Source organism: Panthera pardus, unplaced genomic scaffold, assembly GCF_024362965.1.
Source record: "Panthera pardus isolate Hobbes unplaced genomic scaffold, ASM2436296v1 HiC_scaffold_19, whole genome shotgun sequence".
In the NCBI taxonomy this organism is placed as follows: Eukaryota; Metazoa; Chordata; class Mammalia; order Carnivora; family Felidae; genus Panthera; species Panthera pardus.
In genome coordinates, this window is record NW_026526754.1 from 18,385,342 (window position 1) to 18,399,196 (window position 13,855).

The 13,855-nt window shown below is 44.0% G+C and overlaps 1 long non-coding RNA gene across 1 annotated transcript in view; it reads right to left on the bottom strand.

Moving 5' to 3' along the window:
* Positions 1-6,376: 6,376 nt before the first annotated feature.
* Positions 6,377-13,855, bottom strand: part of LOC109245663 (uncharacterized) — a 146,200-nt gene continuing 138,721 nt past the window's right edge. Inside the window, exon 3 of the long non-coding RNA XR_008423577.1 lies at positions 6,377-6,455. This is a non-coding gene — a long non-coding RNA (uncharacterized LOC109245663). The remainder of the gene's footprint in view (positions 6,456-13,855) is intronic.

Sequence of the window (13,855 nt, forward strand, 5' to 3'; positions counted from 1 at the left end):
TTCCTACTCCACTTGCCGCGCATGCGCCAAATTGCTACTAACGCGGAAGTAACAGACTATAATTTGTGTTGGGGCTCAGACCTCTGGAGAGTGATCTCATCCAGAGCCCGCCAGTGTGAAATAAACCCCCTGCCTTCCGAGATCTCTGAGTGCCGCTTGGTTATTCCGCCGGGTCATCCGTTAACAGTGTAAATACCCCAGATTCCTCACACCGGATGGGATAATTTGGAGCACGTGTTTTATACCATTTCCTACAGTTTCGATTTGGGATTTGGTTTTAGGTGCCACTGTGTCGGCTAGCTTAGTATCTCATCCCTTACAAGTTTTCTTCTCTTAACTGTACACGCATAGGGTCTGCTTTCCGGGGAGAGCAGTCACAAGGACATGTAGATAAGGGAACCTAGAGATATAATGGTTCCCGACATATGTAAGGAAAAACAAAACCCTTTACTGAATTAAAAAGGAAATAGCATTAAAAACCATGGCAAGTAAAATTGACACCGAAAAAAAAAAAAAAGTGGAGAACAAGCTTGGTGTGCTTTTCACAGAACACCAACTAAAAGAGCAAATACAAGTTGAAGGGGAAGTTGGTAGTGAAGAAAAACAAATGGCAAAGCTCCAAGTCCAACATATGGGTAATCGATGTTGCAGAGAACCAAAACAAAGGAAACAAAAGTAAAATGCAAAGCTACAATGAAGCTGAATAAGTTGATCTGTAAGCAAAAAAGCAGGCAAAATCAACATAAAGGAACCAATAGCTAGACAAAAACCTGTTTCACTGTGGTTGTTTGTGGGCTTTGTCTTTTAAATCCAAGAAGAGATGACAATTAAGAGGAGTCAGGTAGAAAACGGTGGTTAACCATAAAGGAAGAAAAATCAGGCTGGCCTTCCAAGAGCACAGGGCGGAAGAAAAGTGAACAAGGCCCTTGCAAACGGTTTTTCGAACATGCGTAGCCTGAGAATATTATACCCAGCCAAATGGACAGAAGCATCTGAAGATAATTAAATGACATTCTTAGATAAGTAGTGACACATGAATTTTAACATTCATTTATGATTGTAGGGAATAAAATCACTAAAATACTAGGGGAAATAGAAAACAAATCCCAAATCTTTCATTTAGCCTGGATTAAAATCGCATTTAAAACAAAGGTCACAGGGGTGCATGGGTGGCTCGGTCGGCTGAGCGTTCCACTCCTGATTTTGGCTGACATCATGATCCCAGGGTCATGGGATCCAGCCCAGCAGCAGGCTCCTTGCTGAGCACAGGGAGCCTGCTTAAGGTTCTCCCTCTCTCCCCCTGCCCCTTTACCATGCTCACATGCTCACCTGCTCTCTCTCTAAAATAGAAACAAACAAACAAACAAAAAGAAACAGAGGTCACAGATGAACTTGAGAGATTAAGAAAGTTTGATTATTGATATAAAGCTTCAAGAATCTGATGCACAAACCATGACATCCAAGAATATAAAGGTCAGAGTTGGAGAAGAATCCGATGCTTTAAATATACCAAGAAATTAAATATTAGCGATTCATTAAAGAAACACTGAATTCTGCCTAGTTCGTTTGAAGCTCTTCAGTAAGATTCTACTTTAACTTCACTCGTTTATTGCTAATAGGGAATTTTTATTTACCCTTTGTGTTTTTGTTTCAGGGAGTGGAATTTTAGTTTACTCATCAAATGTGACAACCATGAACGTTCTGAAGTTGTTGTAATTATCTCAACTGACACAAAAGCAGTCCCTCTTCTCCTGGAGTTGAGAAACCAGCAGAAAGCGCCTCTCTCCTGCCTTGTACAAATTATGGCAGAAGTGACCATAAACGGTCACTTTAACAGAAGCATTTTAAAATCAGGCTGCATCGTCACTTTTTCATCAATATGCACAAAAACAGAACAAGAGGTAACTCAAAATGAAGAACTCGAACATTAGCACCTTGTATAAAATGACTGGTGGTAAAGACTGAAAACTCCCCTATTGTTATAAGATACCTATTAAATTAAAATAATCATGAAAAAATAGGATACATATCAAATCACAACCACATGTAGAGTAAAAGGAACTCCCAAGTCTTCATGACCTCATTTTCTTAAAAAAAACAAAAACAAAAACAAAAAAAAACCTGTTTCTGCCTAACAATGATCCCAACATGTAGCAGTTTTAAAACCACCACCATGTATTACCACTAACAACTCCAGGGAGTGGCTGGAGGGCTCTGTTCCTCCGGACTGTCTGGGACCATCTTGGCCTTGACTTGCTCATGCACCTTTGGTCAGCTGGCAGGTCATCTGGGTCTGGTGGTCAATGACACCGTCATGTACCAGTCTGGCAGTGGGCTTCGTGCCTGCCAAGGCAATATGGTGACCGGGCGCTGTCTGTCAGCACCCAGCAGGCCAACCCCGGGCCTGTTCACATGACAGTGGCCTAATTCCAAGAGAAAGAACAATCACGGCCCACTGTCACCTCCACCCCATTCAGTTGGCCAAAGCAAGTCTCAGAGGCAACGTAGACTAAAGCCTCCATGCCTGGATGGGACGAAGGGCAAAGTCTTATAACAGAGAGCACACGGAGGAGAAAGGATAGAGAACTGGGAACTTTCTGATTGACTTGTGCAATCGGTCTACCACAGTGGCAAAAGAATAATGAGAGCAGGTAAAACAATGCCATCTTCTTGATATTAATATAAACATTTACTACTGATATGGAATTAGATTCACTACAGTCTAAATTAAGAAAGACACTATAAAATACTGTAGTCTTATATTTGTCAAATGAAAATATGTAAGGAACCCATAAGTCTCATGTAACACCGTTAACTAGAGTGAAAAGAAAGTACGGTTTTTAAAAACATGTAAGTCAATGAGAAAAAGATCAATACTCCTTTAAAAACTGGGCAAGTAGGGGCACCTGGGTGGCACAGTTGGTTAAACGTCCGACGTCAGCTCAGGTCATGATCTCACAGTCAGTCCGTGAGTTTGAGCCCCACGTCGGGCTCTGTGCTGACAGCTCAGAGCCTGGAGCCTGCTTCAGTTTCTGTGTCTCGCTCTTTCTCTGCCCCTCCCCAGCTCACGCTCTGTCTCTCTCAAAAATAAATGAACATTAAAAACTGGGCAGGTGACATGATGAGACCATTCATAGAAGAAATGCAATTGCATGAATTAAAAACGGTCTAAACTTATTAGTAACTAAATCATTGCAATTAAACATTACACATATACACATCCATACACATATATAAGTATGCGGATATATGCACACAAACGCACATGTGCATACATTTATGTTTTTTACTTTTTATAAAAATATATAAATTTATGAATCTATTCTTAACACATTGAAAGGATACAATTTTGCCTCCCAAATTTGCAGAGATTTTCTTAAAATGGTAACACCTGCTGTTCTCAGAGTAAAGTTACTTTTATACACCACCAATGAAAATGTAAACTAGAATAAGTTTTCCGGAGGCTGGTTTGTCAAGAGGCATCAAAAGCTTTGGTAATCGTCACGTTCTCTGACAAAGTATGCCAGGAAATGATTAAGGCATCCATCACAATTTAGTTCCAGATTTGTTCTTCAGAGTGTTATGTAGACAATACAACATTGCAAAGAACCCACGTGACCAAGTGAAGGGAGTAAATGATATAAAATTAGAGTATATCCATATATCCATATAATAGAATACTTTTCAATCACTACAATTCTGTTGACCTTGAGAGGTTCATGATATGGTAATTGAAAAGATATGGTATGTCAGGTGGACTTTTTGTGTAAATACGTGTTTATATTTATACAGACCACAAAAAGCATCAATACTAAAATTTAAATAAAACTGTACTTTCCAATTTTTTCTTGTGTTCATTTTTCCATTTTTCTAAAATGATTTTATATTCCTATCATCAGAAAATAAAGCCACTTACTACCCAAACAGCATATTGGTGAAATATTTGCAGCAATTATCATAAACGCGGGCTCAATATCTTCTGTGTAGAGACTCCATAAGAAATACATGGCAAACAGCATAAACTCATAAAACAAGATAAACAACTAATTAAAAAACACCTTTAATGTAGAGAAAATATATGTGAATCTTAACACTAGCTAGCATAGGATTTTTTAAATTCTAATACTTTTCCACTGGAATAATACATGTGTACAATCCTTCTAGAAAGCAATCGTGCATGAATCAGGAGCCTTTACATGTAAGTCACAGAGCTGTAAAAAAGTATCAGAGGAAAGTATAAGGGAATTTGTTAGTGATCTCAGGAGGGAGAAGGTCTCTCTAAACAAGACAAAAAAATAGATGCCAAAATAGAAACAATGACACATACACCCACACTAAAATTAAAATCGTTCTATGACAATAGACCTCACAGCTGAGTTGAAAGCAATCAAGAGATTGAGAAGCAAGGTGAGCCTTCCAGCCAAGGATGAGGAGTTCAGCAAATCATTACCCTAAAAGCAATTCTAAAGCTGAAAAAAATTAACAAAAACAACCATTTCAGAGCCCTGGACATCACCAAAGGCACACAACAACCTGTGAAGTGTTTGTGCGTATACAACCGCTAGACTTTCTCTAAGAACAGGGGGACTCTGCAATAGTCTCGCCTTGGACTGCGACCAGAACTGACTACCCACCACCATCACCACCACCACTGCCATCACCACCACCATCACCAGAGGGCTAGTGCCTAGCTGGCAGAGATCCGGCCAGGGCGGATAGCTTTGAGGAGTGACAGCTTCACATGCCCACCAGGACAATGCCCAAACCTGCAGGTGTTATCAGCGAAGGTGACTATCTTGGAGGCAGGGAAGGCCCATGGCTTTACTTGTTTGAAGTTGTGGTCTTGGGGACAGCACATTCTTGGCTGAGGATGCACATGCATGAGCACACACACACACACACACAGCAGGGACTGAGCAGGACACAAACACGGCATATCCCTCCAATGGAATACTATCCAACAGCAGAAAGAAATGAAGTCCTGACACTTACAACATGGATGAACCTAAAAACAATTATGCTAAATGAAAGAAGTCAGATGGAAAAGACTATATATTGTATGATTCCATTTAGTCCAGAAAAGGTGAATTTATTGAGACAGAGTACAGACCAGTAGTTGCTAAGGGCTGGGAGGTGGGAGTGTGGATTAACTGCAAATGGGCACAAGGAAAACTTGTGGGTTGGCAGAGAAGGTCTAAAAGTATATTGTGGTGAAGCTGCACAACTCTGTAAATTCACTTAAAATTCTTGAACGGTAGACTTATGACGGTTGCATTTTATGGTGTGTGAGTCATACTTCAGTACAGTTATTTTAAAAAAGAGATAGGGAGACAATATTTGCGACATAGCTGAAAAAAAGCTGAACATCCATAATGTACAGTTTGACACCTCGAAAGAAGAAACTCGGCAGGCAGACAGGCCGAGACAACTACAAAAGCCACATGTGAAAAGGTGACCAATTTACCTAGAAATGAGGGGAAAGCAAGACAAGACCGTATGGCCTTTTTCCACCTTCTCAAGTAAAAGACTAAAGAAAATGTCTTGTTCCCATTTTACAGATTGGAAAGAGAAGGTCAGAGTTTCAAAGTCTCGCCCAAACCCGTCTCTTCTGGTGGGGAGTGAAGGTTTGCCACCATGAACTTGCACGGTCCCTCCCCCACAATCTTAGTCCCTATCATCCCCAATCCAGCATCTATGTACACAGTGAAGATATTGAGACATTACAGGTTGTGAGGGACTGGGCGAGGCTCGCTGAGCTCCGTAACGCACCCTGTCAGGCATTTGTAGTATTCCTATTAACACCTAATGGCCCATCAAGGCTCGTTATGGATTTTTGTTTTGCTCTTCGTGGCTAGATTATTAAGATTTCATTAATGCCAATTTATCACCAGGGCCCTAAGTCTAGCTAGCGTCGCTATGGCTTGTGGTAGAAGCCGCGGTTGGTGCAGTTTCCGAGATTTCCCCAACCCCCACCTTGGGCCGCAGTGTCAAGGACCCTCCTCTGTCAAGAGAGCCGGTGCGCAGGGGCTGGCGCATCACGGCCTCTGCAAGCACCGGCTTAGAGCCAGAAGTCCTCGGCTATCGCCCCAGCCTCTCCCTTGTGTTTCAGTCTCCTCTCTTGTAACAAAACCACCCTTCCAATCTTGCTGCACTTGGGGAGAACGGAAGACAGGCTGGGTGGGAACAGGCTTAGGAAAACGTGGCACAGAAATAGCCTTCGTTAGAGACAGGGCCTACCTTAAGCCGCGTAGAACAGATATCCAGCCTCAGACTTTAGGAAACCACATTGATCTGGCTTTCAAAAAACAGAGCCAACCCAAAAGCGACCTAGACCAAAAATACTGTATTCAAAATAAAAGGCAAAGATCTCCTTACCTGACAAAAGCCTGCAGTCCCAGGGTTCTGTAGCAAGGATGCTGGGTCCATGCAGATCTTCCCACAGGAGACTGCAGAGCCTGGGAGGGAAGAGTAAGTTGGAGTATTTGGGACTCGGGAGGAGCGACCAACCTACTGTCTTCCCATGACTGCCGGCGGCGTGCAGCAGGTGAGAATGAAGCCCGAGGCATGATTCTGAATCAGAGTCACCTGGGCACCAGTTTGCTTGGCATTAAAAGCTCCCCTAGTTAATTCTGATATTTCCTTAGGTGCAGGGCTCGTTGTCTTACTACAGAGGATCTCAAAAGTAACTGTGTATCAGGATCACAAGGAAAGTTACTAAAGACAAGAGCCCAGGATCCTTGAAATAAGACCGAGGACTTTGTATTTTTGCCAGGTTCTCCGAGTGATCTTGATATGACCCAAGATTGGGAACCAGTGAATCAGCAGATTGGCAATGTCTGCTGGGTCAAGCCATCCAACCATCAGGGGAAGGAGCCACTATGAGCTAAGTGGTGTTACCTGTGCAGTGCCCGGTTGTAGCAGGTCTGAGTAAATAACCACACCTGACTTACCTAGCACACGCTGCAAGAGAAGAGAGTTCTGGCATTTTAGGACGTTGGACACAACCCAGAGACTCCCTCTATGCATCGGTTTGTAAACTACGATCAGTTCCCCATATCTTGCTTCAGCCCCATGCAAGAACCACCCATGGACATCAACAGTGGATATCCAACAGTGCCTTAGTATCAACAGTTTAACAATGTGCATTAAGGGAACAGTGATGCTAGGGGGTGGGGGAAGGAGAAAGACAAGGGCTATTTACTAGGAAATCCCTCCCTTTGGGGACTTTCTGTCCACCGCCTGTCTCAAGGTATTTGTAATGAAATCTTCAAAAGCTGGGGATGAGTCAAAACAGGGTTTGTGTTAACAGAGATCAAAGCTTCTTACCATTCTAAGGGCTTCCCCAACACAGTGTGTCCTAATTATTCAAGGATAAAATGGGATGGGGTGACACAAAAATCATTCATTCATTTATTCGTTCATTCACTAAGTGCACAGTGCTCGAGGATCTGGATTCTGGGATCAGGATGCCTGGTTCTGCCACTTCTAGCTACGTGTTTGCGTTGTTTAATACCTGTGTGTCTTAGTTTTCTCTCCCATTAAGTAGGGATGACAACAGTATCTACCTCCTGGGAATCTGGGAGGACTTGACATGTTGTGTAAGTATCAGGACACTGTCAGACGCATAGTAAGTGCCATGTCAGTGCTGCCTGTTATAATTCTTTACTTTCTCACAAGGCATGCTGGTGATGCACCCATGGAAATCCCCACCCTGCACTCAAGGGCCTTCCAAACAGGCAAAGGAGACGGGCAGGCGAGAGTCAACTGCTACAGTCCCGTGTGGTTGGGCTACAGGTCAGAGATGGCAAGTAATGACGGAGGGAACGCAGATGCGGGAGCAGAAGCCAAACGTCCCAGAGCGTCATTTGGTGGGAGAACTGGGGGACTCTCAGAAGCTCTCCCGAAACAGAGCCCCCAAGCATGAGCCACCTGAACAATGTGAGGGGTGGTTTTCAAAATGCATATTCCCTGGACCCATCCCTGGAGACTCAGAGTCCCTAAGTTTGCAAAGGGCCCCAGGGTTATCCATTTGCAGTCCCCCTAGCAGGTTCCAATCTTTAGCCAGGCTTGGTGGGCACCGGCCTAGGGGTAGAAGATGAGTAAGAAAAGGACAGGAAGGAGCTCATGGGTGAAGAGAGAAGTGGGCAGAGGTTGGGGACCCCACCACATGGCCTGGCCAGACCTTCAGCTTGAATCCTAATCTAAGTCAGAGCCCTACGTCCCCACTGCATGCTAGATGCTCTCCCTCCAGTCTGAGTCAGAGCCCGATAGTCTCTGACCCCTGTTGCTAGTTTCGGACCACTTCTCTTCCCTCTTCCTTCAGAGATATTCCCCCACTTTGGAAACGGATAATTACTTAGAGTGTTGGCTTGTTTTCTTGCCTACCGGACATGAACTCCATTCTCTGCTCCTTCATCACTGGGTGGCAGGCACGCAGCATGGTGCCTGGCACGTTAGAGCAGCTCAATACACCTGCTGCCTCACGAGTGATCTGGGTCACTGCATCCGCTGGGTGAGGACAGCTCAGGTACATCTGAATTTGTTTACTCAGAGTCACAGACTTCTGCCTCCCAACCACTGTCAAGCTCAGGCCCGACTCTTTTTGCCTCCTTGATGCTTTTTCACCATTTTTTTTTTTTAATTTCTCCGAGGCTGGTGCTTCTTCACAATAAATTCTCTGAGTGTCTGGAAAGGCCTTCCTTGCTCGATCTGAGGCAAGCCCACTCACTCTTGGACTCTACCTTCCAAGCACTTCCAAGGACTCTCATCCTTCCGAGATGGCGCTCAGGGTAGAGTTCCATTTTAAACTTGATGGGTGAATTCTTCCGTTACATTTGAAGCAAGCTGACATAAGAAGAGCACGCAGCCCTCCTGTCCACAAATTTCATTTCCCCGATCATGAAAAATGCGGACTGTACGTGAAAAACTCAGAAAAACAAATGAAAACCATAAATTGAAATAGGGCCTCAAAATGTACCTTTCCAAACCCAATGAGACCCATATTTCAACTGGACTAGGAAAGATCCCAAGAGTGTGATAAATATTGCCATGAACTCTAGAGGCCTGGCAGATAATTGAGGAATCAGAATGCGGAAGGTTAAAAGGAATTCCGGTCCAGGAACTGTGGGCCCAGATGTTAGTGTCATTTGCCTTAAATAGAAAGGCCAGGTAAAAATGATTCCAACGGAAACAGAGCAGCATTACCAAACCCCAGCCAAACACTATCATCCACCAAAGCCAAAAAGCAGTTCTGTCACTCATCCGTTCGACAAATCTTTAATGAGCATCTTCTATGAGCCAGGCACGTCCTAAATCCTGGGAATATGGCACAGAACCAAACTGACAAAAATCCCTGCACTTAAGAAGCTTATCTGCTCATGGAGGAGATGCACAGTAAACACGTAAGTGACTTTATACTGTGATGAGTAGTGGAAAGTGCTATGAAAATAAAACAAAACAGAGCCGGAAGACAGAAGGTGCCAGAGATGGGGGGATGCTTGGAACAGGGTGGACAGAGCTAGACTCATGGAAATGGCAGCATTTGATCAAAGATCAGAAGGGGGTGAGGGATTGGGATGCCTACGTGCCTCAGTCAGTTAAGCGTCCGACTTCAGCTCAGGTCATAATCTCACAGTTCATGGGTTCGAGCCCCGCGTCAGGCTCTGTGCTGACAGCTCAGACCATGGAGCCTGCTTCTATCTCCCTCTCTCTGTTCCTTCCCCACTCACGCTGTCACTGGTTTTCTCTCTCTCTCTCTCTCTCTCTCTCTCTCAGAAATAAACATTAAAATTTTTTTTAAAAAACAAAGAGGTGGGGGACTGAGTCACATGGATTTCTGGGGGTAAAACCTTCCAAAACAGAAGAAACAAAGTGTGCTAAGTTTGTGAGGTGGGAACAGGTCTGGAATGTTAACACAAGGCGGCTGGAGCGGTGTGAAGGAGGGCAGGAGAGAAAGGCGGGGCTGAGCAGAGACTGCAGGCCGGCAGGGAGGCAGAGGCTAGCACAGTGCAAAGAACCCCAGTCTTTTTTGGTGGGGGGGGCGGGGCGGCTATAATTCTATATTATCTTTATTTAGTTCGTTGCTCAAATTATTCCAACTTTGGCTATTGGAATCTCTTCCAGGTGGGCTCCTGTGTTCAACATGCCCTTTATCTTCTTTATTATTTTTTTAAATATAATTTATTGTTAAATTGGTTTCCATACAACACCCAGTGCTCATCCCGACGAGTGCCCTCCTCCATGCCCATCACCCACTTTTCCCTCTCCCCCACCCCCCATCTACCGTCAGTTTGTTCTCAGTATTTAAGAGTCTCTTATGGTGTGCCTCCCTCCCTCTCTGTAGCTCTTTTTTTCCCCTTCCCCTCCCCCATGGTCTTCTGTTAACTTTCTCAAGATCCACATATGAGTGAAAACACATGGTATCTGTCTTTCTCTGCCTGACTCATTTCACTTGGCATAATACCCTCCAGTTCCATCCATGTTGCTACAAATGGTCAGATTTCATTCTTTCTCATTGCCAAGTAGTATTCCACTGTATATATAAACCACGATTGCTTTATCCATTCATCGGTTGATGGACATTTAGGCTCTTTTCATAATTTGGCTATTGTTGAAAGTGCTGCTCTAAACATTGGGGTACACATGCCCCTGTGCATCAGCACTCCTGTATCCCTTGGGTAAATTCTTAGCAGTGCTATTGCTGGGTCATAGGGTAGGTCTATTTTTAATTTTCTGAGGAACCTCCACACTGCTTTCCAGAGCGGCTGCACCAATTTGCATTCCCACCAACAGTGCAAGAGGGTTCCCGTTTCTCCACATCCTCGCCAGCATCTATGGTCTCCTGATTTGTTCATTTTAGCCACTCTGACTGGCATGAGGTGGTATCTCAGTGTGCTTTTGATTTCTATTTCCCTGATGAGGAGCGACGTTGAGCATCTTTTCTAATGTTCCCCGTGAGATGAAAAAGTTAACGAGAGTTTGAGAAGCAAAAAACAAAGACCAAACTGTAACTTTCATCTCCTGCAATCAGAAACATGGTTTGAAGATGGCTAATGAGCCAGCAGGGTAGCAAATGCCTCCAGACACAATTTAATGTCACCTAAGTTCTTTGGCATACCGGCAAGGGTGCCCCACATTTGGGCAACACAGCACAACTCTTTCCCTTGAATTCAGACACGGTTACTGGTCCACTTGAGAATATACTTCTTTCACCAGAAATGAGAGAAATTGACATTTCCAGATATTAAATGGGTTCCCTGTTATTTTTAGGGCTTGGGCAGCTGAAGCCGCTGAACTCAAATGTGCTCCCTTGATCAAAGAGGCCTAAAAGGATTCCCCAGCCCTGAGAGCTGTGTCTCTAATAGGATTATGCCTGAATTAAACGACGGAACCATTTATGACTTAGGGCACTCTCTGGCTTTGAAGTTTGCCTCAACAAATGATCCATTTTTATATAAACCAGAGCTGGAGAATGACAAGGAAGCCTGCAAGTAGTCCCAAATGGAGAGCTTTGTACAAGATAATCGGGGGAGAAGAAACATTTGAACTAACACTCTGGATCTGCCTTTGAGCAAATGATGGCATAGAGAGAAAATGTTTTTTCTCTCCTGAAGCGTTTGACAAGGCTGAGGTCATTTTTTTTTACTCAGAAGCAGAACGTGTCCAACATCCTCCAATTGTGTGTGTGTGTGTGCACGTGTGTGTGTGCGTGTGCAGGAGCACATGTGTTTTCACGAGCTTAGTGCAAACTCCCTTACAGTGTTTTTTCAGTCAACATGCATCAGGTACCCACAAGGTGTCAGGTGGAGAGAGGTTAAAAAAACATGGGTTTTTTCCTCCTCAAACTGCTCACAGAGAGAAGAGGAAGGAGACTTAGAAGAAGGGGAAGAGGTAGATGGAGGGGAGAGGAGGTGGGGGGAGGAAGAAAATAGGGAAGAGGAGCAGGGACAGAAGTCCCTAGCTCTTGACTTTGGCTTGGCCATATAACTTGCTTCGCCCACTGGCATGTTAGCAGGAGTGACAAAAGTCTTGCCAGGGGGTTGAATGGCTGGGTTCGCCGGCTTGTCCCTCTGCCATCGCCATGAGAAGAGCAGGCTTCGACTAGCCTGTGGCTCCAAGGAGGATGAGGGACACGTGGAGTAGAGCCACTCCCACTGACTCCCAGCCAACCCACCGTCATGTGGCTATGACCAGCCAAGTTGAGCAGAGTCACCCAACTAAGTGCAGATGACTTCATCTGAAACACAGATGCTGAAGAAATTAAAAAAAAAAAAAAAAAAAAAAAGATTCTTTTAAGCACATGAATTTTGGGAGGTGTTTATACAGCAATGGTTAAATAACACAAGCATCATCTTCATTTTACAGATGTGGAAGCAGAGGCTACAAGAGGTTAACAATCTGCTTTGCTCAAGGTCATTGTTTAGGGGTAGGATTAACAAGCAGCTCTGTCTGGACTTTGAAGCCCATTCTTCATTGTTATGAAATTCTATCCATTGCTGAATCAATTCTTAAATGTTAAGTCATTCTCCCTACAGCATCAGTTGTTTCCTTTATATTAGAGAGTAACCTTCTAGTGACAAACTAACAGATTCACAGAAAAAGTCAATAGGACCTTTCTGACTAGGAAAATATATACATAAAACAGTGTCACAAAGCTCAAGTTCCTCCGACAAAGCCCTGTGGGTCTGACAGCAAACACAGAAAAGACTTAAATTTTAATTTAAATGTAAGGGTTTCTTTTGGCCCTGTAACAACTCATCTCTCTTTAATTTATCAGGAGCCCCAGTAATAAAATAAGACCCAAATCTTCCAAAGAATAAAATATATCTACTCTCAGAAGGTTTGCAAATTACATATTAGTTAGCACTGACTTTCTTCTCCTGCTTAGATTGCCTTTTGTCTGCACCAGAGCTAGAGGGATGTGATGCCAGGATCACCTGACGGTTTCATGAAAAAAATCCACCAGTCCAAAGGCAAAGCCTGTCCACCCCCTCGCTCCAGACCTCCTAGAGCTCCATGTGGAGAGATGCTGACTGAGTTCCGGTGACCAAGTGAAATGGATGTTTTTACAGAGTGGCTGATGCTCCACTTCCCTGGGGAGGTGGGAGCAGGCTGACCTCCCCGGGCGGTGCACCTGCTGTGCATTACATGTGTGCCCGCTGTCTGCACGAGCTTGTGGATCTTACCTAGATCATTTTCACAGCATCTGTGAGATATACAATGTCCTCTTTTTCGAAGTTAGAAAACAGAAGACGGGAGAGCTTTAGGAACACTCACACCGAAGTTACTCAACTAGGAAGGAGGAGAATCAATATTCGAGAACTTTTCCAGCCCTGTACCTTACATGGTGCTTCATTAAAACAAATTCCTAAGTGGAAAAAAATAATTTATGAGTTAAAAAAAAGCTTCTGTTGAAGTACTGGGGTTGGTGAATAGGAGACTGTGTAAGATAGGATGCTCTTAGCTGCATGTAAGAAAAATCAATTAACGGTAGCTTACATAAGGAGATGTAAACGTTTATCTTATGTAACAGAGAGTCCAGAAGCGTCGTGACTCCAGGGTTGGTGGATTCAGGGACAGGCACTGAACGCAGCAGAAGTACCACCACTCTTGTGCCCTTGGTGGACAGTGCCCACCAGCCACAGTATTCTTTCTGCGGAGGCCAGACGTCCTCAGTCTTTCTTAACTTGGTCAAGAAAGCTATTATCAATTAACTAGAGTTGGCAAGTGGTATAAAATGTATTCTTTTCTGAATCTGACTCTTGCCCGCTGCATAAATAATGCCGAAGCACCTGCCATATCCCCAGCAATCCTGACAACCAAAATAGCGGGAAATAGAACAGAAACAGAGCAAATG